Here is a 9,007-nt window from a genome sequence, read left to right as displayed (position 1 = left end):
CAACAAAAGGCTGGAAAAGTCAAGTGACACTAAAATGAAACAGCTGGAGGAACAATTTGCAACTAATATGGTTAAATGGCAACAGTTTACGATATGAGTTTACAAAAGAAGCCAGATGTGAACAAAATCCAGATCACTGTTGTCTAATTTTGGCCAGAGTTCATTTGAAATAGACTGAGACGAGGTGGAAAACTGTTCTGTGGTCAGACGAATTTAAATTTGAAATTCTTTTTGAAAACATGGACGCTGCTTTGTCTGGATTAAAGAGGAGACTGAACATCCAGCTTGTTCAAAAGTTTGCATCTCTGATGGTATGGGGGTGCATTGGTGAAGATGGAATTGGCACCTTACACATCTGGAAAGGCACCATTCGCCTCCGTCAGTGCGCCCCAGGGCGGCTGTGGCTACACTGTAGCTTGCCATCACCAGTGTGTGAATGTGTGTTCAAGTTCAAGTTCAAATTTTTTTGCCACAAGCAGTGGCAGGTTGCCTGGCAGTGGAATGAACCCGCCCCCGACCTTACACACAGTACACAGACATCACATGGGGGATACAAGTCAGAGAACGGTTGCATTACAGAAAAAAACACTGCAATATACACTACAATGGGAAAGTACAAGAGGAAAAAAAGAGACCTCTGTTCATGCTGGGCTATAGAGGACAGCATGAGAACAGGAAACAAAAACACTCCTCTGCACAGAAAGCACATAAATGTCCACAGTACAACATTATGGAGCACGTGACCAGCAACAGGGTTGGGTAAGGGATGAGGAGTAATCCCAGGCAACACAGCAGCCATCCTGCCACTGTACCGACTCTCCAGCGCGGGCCCAGACCCGCCTCGTGTTCCCAGGAGGGAACAAGCATCAAAGGCATTGGAAGGGGAGGGGGGATGTATGAGTGCTTATCAGTGTAAGTGTATGTGTGTGCGTGTCCATAGTTCAGCTGAGACAGATGATTTTATTGTGATATTTATATTGCATGTTTGTTTATTGATATTTATATTGCATAGTTTTATCCTCATATTTATATTATGTGTGTTAGTGTTGTTGTACCATATTCCTTTAATCCACTGTGGACTAAGCAGACAATTGTAGGCACCTGTGAGGTGGGGGCGTTCACTAAGATGCCCTATCAGCCGCCGGGCTGACCTGTTAAAGGGGATAGTGAGCGCAGAGACAAGAGAAGGTTGTTTGCCAACCGCCATTAAAATGGAGGAGGAGGAGGAGGAGGAGGAGGAGGAGGAGAAGAAGAAGAAGAAGAAACAAGAGAAGCGATGCATGAAAGGTGAGCAGGAGAAAAAGGAACGCGTGTAAGCCCGCACGTGTGTTGAAGGAACTGCTGCCTGACTGTGGGGTGCCACGAGTCGTTCAGTGATCCAGTCCCAACGGCAGGAACAACAACAGTGGGTGGCGATGGCCGCAATTCACAACAGGGCAGGGATGCCCCTCTGCCTGCATCTGACAGTGCTACGAGGGAGGTAGGTGCAGGTATGGAGTGGGGCGAGACTGTGCGGTGACGTGCTGTCAGGAGGAGACAGGTCTGCGACAGGAGCCCCCTCCTTGTTCTTCTGCCCGGCGTGGTTTCCATCCCGGAAGAGAAATTCCTCTCCTGTGTCAGATAAGGAACATTCGCCCACGTGTGGCTGTACTGTGGGATTATGGGACTGTGGGAGGGGAATTTTAGCATATGGGAGACATTCGTTTAGCTTTGTTTTAATAGTGTATAATTATTTCTGCCGGCAGGGTTTTTAGCACATTGAGAACTCTTTTTTTATTGTATACGGGGGATTTTAACTTGTATTTGTGATTCTGGCTGTGTTTTTTATGGAAATAAATGGTGTGTGTTCCAAGCCAGCGTAGTTTCTGTGCCCTGAGCGCTGACCCGCTCACTCCCCTTCCTCTTGTATGTGAACGGACTTGGAGGTGAAGATTTAGGTCCACCAGTCTTTGTGTGTGTGTGTGTGTGTGTGTGTGTGTGTGTGTGTGTGTGTGTGTGTGTGTGTGTGTGTGTGTGTGTGTGTGTGTGTGTGTGTGTGTACAGAAGGAAGGTCATGGCAGGAGCCTTTTTTTTTTAATGCATTTCCAATCAGCTTTTTTACAAGAAGTGTATTTCATACATTGGAATAAATGTATTCTTTTCGATCAAGGGCGTAGATTTGGTTTTGGCATTGGTGGGGACGGATGATTCAACCACCGAACCCTGCCCTGTTTCTTTTTTTCCCCTTTTTGTCTTTGCTTCTTGATAAAAGGAGAAATACACTTTCCTACATATGCTATTCTACATGCTTTTAAACCATTTAAAATTACAATTCATAGTTTTACATTTGAATTATATAATGTTAAATTACTATTAAACAAATGACTGACTAAGTATTTTAGGCTTTAGTTTACTTCAATCATATTTCATATAAATCAGGTATCATACAAACATAAAAATAGCTTCAAATACAGTCATGACAATAAAAGAATATGACTTTAAAGACTTAACAACATTACTTCAGTTACACCAACATCTGTTATACATTAGCACTAAGGGAACACTGAATGACCTGGTGGGTTTTGTCCATAAAACTACTCATCTAAGATTACCACAAAGTAAAAGATCTCTCAGCAATTTTATGCAACATTTTAGGCACTATTGGCCCGATCAACTCAGTGAGCTGGGATTTTTTTTATTCTAAACATGAACTACTGTTACAGCAACAGAGACGGACTACTGGTGTCCCACACAACAACTCAATGTCCACTATGTGAAGCAGCCAAACACATGCCTGCTCCTCTTGTTAACTGAGATAAACTGCTGGCATATTGGTTTTACTTCTATACTGTCCAGTCTCTCCTGGTGGACATACAGCAGCATTGTTTAATCTCATTCGAGTCAATGTTAACCTTACCCATCTTTTTAGTCTTCTTAGGGGTGGCTGTATCTCAGGTGGCAGAGCAGGTCAGCCACTAACCAGAAGGTCAGTGATTTGATCCTAGGCTGCCTCCTGGCTGCATGCCAAATATCCTTGGGCAAGATACTAACCCCGTGTTTGGTGGTGGTCAGAGGGCCCGGTGGCGCCAGTGTCCGGCAGCCTCGCCTCTGTCAGTGCGCCCCAGGGCAGCTGTGGCTAAAATGTAGCTTGCCGTCACCAGTGTGTGAATGGGTGAATGACTGAATGTAGTGAAGCTTCTTTCAGCCTCAGTACATGCGTTTTATCCTCAGATTACAATTATTATTCTGTGCTTGATGTGCCTCAGCTTTGGTCCTGGCTCTTCCCCTCTGACTGCACTAGGACATATTGCTGTCTGATAAAATAACACATGGATTCGTGCCATATAAAAAGTGAGACATGTCAATTCAGATTCTTTGTCAAATATACACTAATGAATCAGCAGCCTAACAACTGTCATGATAATAAATACTAGTTAATCTATAGCACCAAATCATCAGTCAGTCACCTGTGACCTCGCCTCTCCACCTCTGTCTGAGCTACAACATGGCAGAGCTGCCTCTGTCACCTGATGAATAACAGTGAGACATTCCACATACATGCAGTCACACATGTGCTTCAAATACAGTCATGAACCATCAAGTCATCATCCAATTTCACCTGTGATCTTGTGTCACCATTACTCTCTGAGCTTTGTGTTGGTTGGAATATTTGCAAAATCATGACTACCTCATGATATTTTGTCTCAAAAATTAACCCTATGAATATGTCAGTGCCATTAGGATGAAATTATTGTGTCACCAACATTTTAACGTTAGACATATAATTTTAACAGCCTCTGTAAACTAATATCCTGGCTTGCTCGAGGCTGCCGTTTTCTCTGACAGTTTCAATCAAAATTAGAAATGCTACTCTGAGACTGAGCTAACTAATAGTGCTGCCTGTTGTGCAGTTAGTTTCCAAAACACATTATTCATGGTTACATACAGTTTTAGACTGATGTGGGCCAAAGCCTATAGCATAGCCTGTAACGTTATTATGACGGACATATTTTATGAGTGAACTTGGCTTTAAGTGACTTACAGGTTTCTTTGAAAAATGCTTTCATATACCCAGGTTCTTCCTTTTTGCTGCCATCCTCCTCTCCTTGCAGCGCAGAGTTGCCGCTGCTAAAACTAAACAGAGCTCCCTGAAAGGCACAGCCAATCACATTGGCCATATTTGTCACATGACGTAGGACTCCAGTCTTTCTGCACCGCTGGGTGAATGAGACGTTGACAGATGTTTTTTCTTTCTATCGGGTTAGTTTTTCTTTACTCGAAGAGATCAAATTATTGGTGGGGACAATTCAATAATCGCTGGATATTGGTGGGGACATGTCCCTTCCTTCCATGCCAAATCTACGCCCTTGTTTTCGATACTTTATAAATATGAAACTAAAGATTTTGAGTTCATGCACATTGTGAAATAAGAATCTAAATATTTGTGTCACAATGAGTTCTATAAAAACATGTTTATGGGGACAATGTGACAAATCTTTGGTCCCTATTAATGGTTACTGAAGAGGAAGCTTGAACCATGGGGCTCTCCACCATCTGACCCTAGAACTGAAGAAGCTTCTCGGATGAGAGGCGCAACGTCTTCTAGCAAAGAAGTCCAGACGCTTTTCTTTCCAAGCTCCTTAGACTACGATGAACTGGATGACTGAGAACCTTAACAGACATTTAAATCAAGTGAGCAAACTCATCAAACAAATGTTTGCTACACACAGTTTACTTCCAACTGTGCTGATTTTTAACAATAAAAAAAATTACTGTCTTCATTTTTTGTAGTTTAAATGTCACAATTGAAATGAGAGGACTTCTCCTGTGTTTAGAAAAAAATGCAATTTCTGTAAATCAGCCTTAAAACTATTGCACTCTGCGCTCTCATTTGACTAAACATTTTTTATTTTTTGTTTGAATGGTACTAACGTGTAGTAGAAAGTTTTATTCTGGCTCTTTTTTTTTTCTTCTTCCAATTTTACGTGACAGGGAGCCGGGATATATCGACCGAGGTTACCGCCATCAACTGCCTAACTGATAGTAAACTGTGGTATGGAGACAACTGATTATAATATTTCCAGTGATACTCACAAGGTCTATCTTATAAGGTCCTTTTTTTTGCATTTAGACCTGGTTTAATTCTGGTATAGAACCAGTTGAATATTTGTATATATTCCCTGCAGCTGTCAGACTCTATAGCAGGGGTCACCAGCCTTTCTTAAAACTCAGACCTAGATAAAAATGTGAACAGTTCCTCTTTAGTTATATGATAATAACAATTCTATCTTGATATGCTGTGTCTTATCACAGGTTAATTTTTCAAAAAAGGCAAAAAAGGCCTGGGTCGTGTAGCAGCCAACAACTCCTCCAGAGAGGCTGTCCTGGTGAGGGAGAAGTCCATGGCCCACTTCTCAAAGGAGGGAGCAGTGTCTTGGCAGCCAAACGAATAGCCCATTTGAAGTCCCAGTAACTTCCCCACAACGGCTCTGAGCCACCCACAAACCTCTAAAGAGCATTCCTGCCTTTTTAAAAAAAAATTCTTAATAAATGGAGCTTGCCTCCAAAATAAACTAACTTCTCTTTATTCTCTTAAATAATTGGTCTTCACTATGTTCCTATATAGTAGGATATTTTTCCATTAGTATAACATGAAATAAATTCTACATATGTCAAGCTGTGTGCCAATATTTGCTGTGTAATAGAACTGAGACATTAGTCATTACAAAAATTTGAAATAATATTAAAATTCTCAAACAGAAAAACATTAAACATAAATATATAAAATATAGCTATTTACAGAGAGACAGGAATAAAAAGGACCCAGCTTAAAGTGGAAGAGCATCAGGGAGAAGGAGGAGAAAAATAGGAACATTGTTTCTGCCCTGGAGAGCCTGCTTTTTTCACACATACAGGAGCATTACTCGCAGTTCTCACAAGTTGATTCTCAAAGTGCAAACCTTTGTAGATTTCAAAACGTAAAAGTATTATTTTTCCAGGGTTTTCCTTCGTCTGCGCGCCACGTTTGTGCGCCTTTTTCCCTCCCGGAAAGTTCCACTTGTACTTGAGACCCGAGCAGCCCTTGCCAGTGTGCACAGTGCAGCAGCACAGACACCTCGGGGTCCATTATTTCCCCACTGTGGCTCTTCACTGGAAGCATTAGTTACTTGATTCAGTTGTGTCCTTTGAGAGGACTTGGAGGTGGGATGGTTGGAGATGTTAAGATGGTTGCTGGAAGTGATCAGAATGGACAGGATTAGAAATGAGTCTATCATAGGGACAGCTCAGGTTGAGCACTTTGAAGACAAAGTCAGAGAGGCAAGGCTGAGATCATTTGGACATGTTGGATAAAGAATGCTGAAGATGGATCTGCCTCGAAGTAAGGAAAAGAGGAGGACAATGGAGAAGACTGATGGAGCGAAGGAGGACATGCAAAGGGTTGGAGTGACAGAAGAGGGTGTTGAGGACAGGGTGAAATAATCCTCTGTGGTGACCCATAAAGGGAACAGCCAAAAGAAGAAGAAAATGTGAGCGGTTTCAGCTGAAGCTTTAAACCTTAAGGCCCATGAAGGCATCAAATCAAGTGAGGTGATCAACTATGTGCATGTTAATAAGTCCCCTCCAGTTATACAAAGACACACATCAAGTGCACCCACATATAAGAGACTAAAGCAGGCAAATAAATATCTGACCAATGGGTCAATGGAAGCACAACATCAAACTATTAAAAACAGATTTCTAAAAATATTTGAATTTTGTTGCTATCATGGCAGTAACTACTCCTAAAAGGCGTGATTTTTAAAATAGGCACAAAATAATTGACCAAAATGACTGATGTAACTAATTCAACTTGGCATAAATGCAGGTCCAGGTGAGCTGTGAGTATACTGCAGAGTCATCCTCTAATTCAGGGGTATATAATGACAGTTTCAACAGGGCCCGTGGGATCAAGATACCATTGGGTGCAGTGGCATAACCAAAAACGGAAGGACAACTTCCGTCAACAATTTGTGCAGTTTAATGCAGATTTCTCTTATCTAATTATCAGTGACGCTGCAAAGAAGAACAGACACATTTAATAACGTGGTATTCAAAAACAAGACTGCTCAGCGTCATTTTACTCACATAGAGCACCACTAGGGGGGGGGTTCCTGCCCTTTTTATGGCTTCACTGTGTTGTGTATGGTGAACCAATACAGGAATTGAGCCATACATTGGGTGTGGGGGAGATTACCCCCTTTATGACCAAGGATGTTGTTAGAAACAGTTGTGATCAGGAAGTCATGCACACACACACACACACACACACACACACACACCCACACACACACACACAATCACAGTGCCTTGTCTTTGTAACCAAGGGGGGTTTATGAGGGGAGGTACTTGTGTAAACCATTGTTTATTGTGACAGTTTTTTTTTCAATAAAAGGCAGCGAGCGGAGGCCGGAGTCGGGGTCAGTCGTGATGGGATTCGAAGTGCGTTTCTGAGATAGCGACTGAGGCCTCCCTTGCGCAAGTAAATCGATCAATGCTGTTGCCTTCTTTTTTCATTCACGGGAATAACTCTCTGAGTCGGCGGGGTCTGAGTTTAGACTCCACACTCATAAATGAATCAGTGAATCAATAAAGTTCACATGTTTTCAAAACTTTCAATTCCTAAAAAAAGAAGAAGAATTTTTCATGTTATTTTAGGGTTTGTAAACCATGATTGGGCAGCAAGTCCCTCACACTACAGCCACAGTTTGAGCAGATTCTTGGAGTCGGACTCATTCCCATCACCTCAGGATTGTACTACGAAGTGAGACTAAGGGCAGGAAGCTTATGTCAAGCTTACAGTCAGAGTTCTTAGTGTCTCAAAAGCAGCTCTCCTAGCTCTTATTAACAAAGGTAGGATGATTTGCCACTTAATTGTAGCCGTTAAAGTATGCTTCTAGCTAATATTCATAAAGGTAGGACGGTTCGCCACTTAATTTCGTGTTGTGCGCATGTGCAGAACAACGGGTAGGATGGTTTGTCAGGTAGGATGGATTCCCAGAACACCGGCTGTGTATTTTTGTTACGTTTGCTACGTTCCTGTACCCCTAGACTGGGGAGTAACACATCTGAAATGAAAAGCCTGTAAACGTGTGTTCCAGCCTCCTGACTTTGCTGGCACTCGGTCTTCATACTCGACTCCAGATCTGGACTTGTGTTGAACTCGACTGAGGTGGTGTGATCAGACACAGCGCTGCTCTTCACTGCAGCTGTCCACAAATCACAGAGGAAGTCAGGAGTGTTTTTACCTCGTCTAGCTGCCTCTGTGTGTGTGTGTCTCTTTAATTCATTTTTCTTTGTAAGCTACAGAGACCTTCACAGGACAATAATTGATCCTCGTCTTCGCATGAAATCACTAAATACATGCAGCAAAGCCCAGAGGACACAGGTAACCGATACAGGAGACTTTTCCTGCCCTTCCAGGGAGAAAGTCGATTTCTTCAGTTATACTTCCTGTTGGTTTTTTGGTTTTTACGTTGAAGATTTTAGATGTTTGGCTTTTAATTCTGGTACTCCTGTTTTAATTTCAAGGACTGAGGTTGTTCTTCTTGCACCCGTGGACAGAATCGTCTGTTTTTATAGTTTTATAGTTGTTTTGGAGTCAATTTTGCTTCAGTTAGTTCATTTAAAATATTTTAAATAGTTTTTTTTATTTTCAGTGGTAGTTTGCTGTGTATTGTGTTGTGTGAACTTGGCAAACTAACTAAAGGAAACATGTCCCAGGTCTGGTTTGTGGGTGGTTGTCTGCTTAGTAATGAACTCTGCAGACCACATCAAGCTTTCTGCTTCCCACAGGTGTAGCATATGGACTGAAAGCAAACAGGTGTTAGTGTGTTGTTGTGTAGTTTCTATTCAAGCTGACATCATTTAATGCTGTTTCTGCATGCTGGTCAGTGCCATCCAGACAGCAGGTATGACTGAGCTTTTGAACCAGGAGAAGGTGTTTACCTTCTTCGCTCCCAACGACGATGCCTTCAATGCACTGCCGCAG

Source organism: Diplotaxodon limnothrissa, linkage group LG20, assembly GCF_057381915.1.
Source record: "Diplotaxodon limnothrissa isolate DT_005_m linkage group LG20, D_limnothrissa_male_GT1.1, whole genome shotgun sequence".
In the NCBI taxonomy this organism is placed as follows: domain Eukaryota; kingdom Metazoa; phylum Chordata; class Actinopteri; order Cichliformes; family Cichlidae; genus Diplotaxodon; species Diplotaxodon limnothrissa.
Note: the sequence above shows the minus strand (reverse complement) of the source record.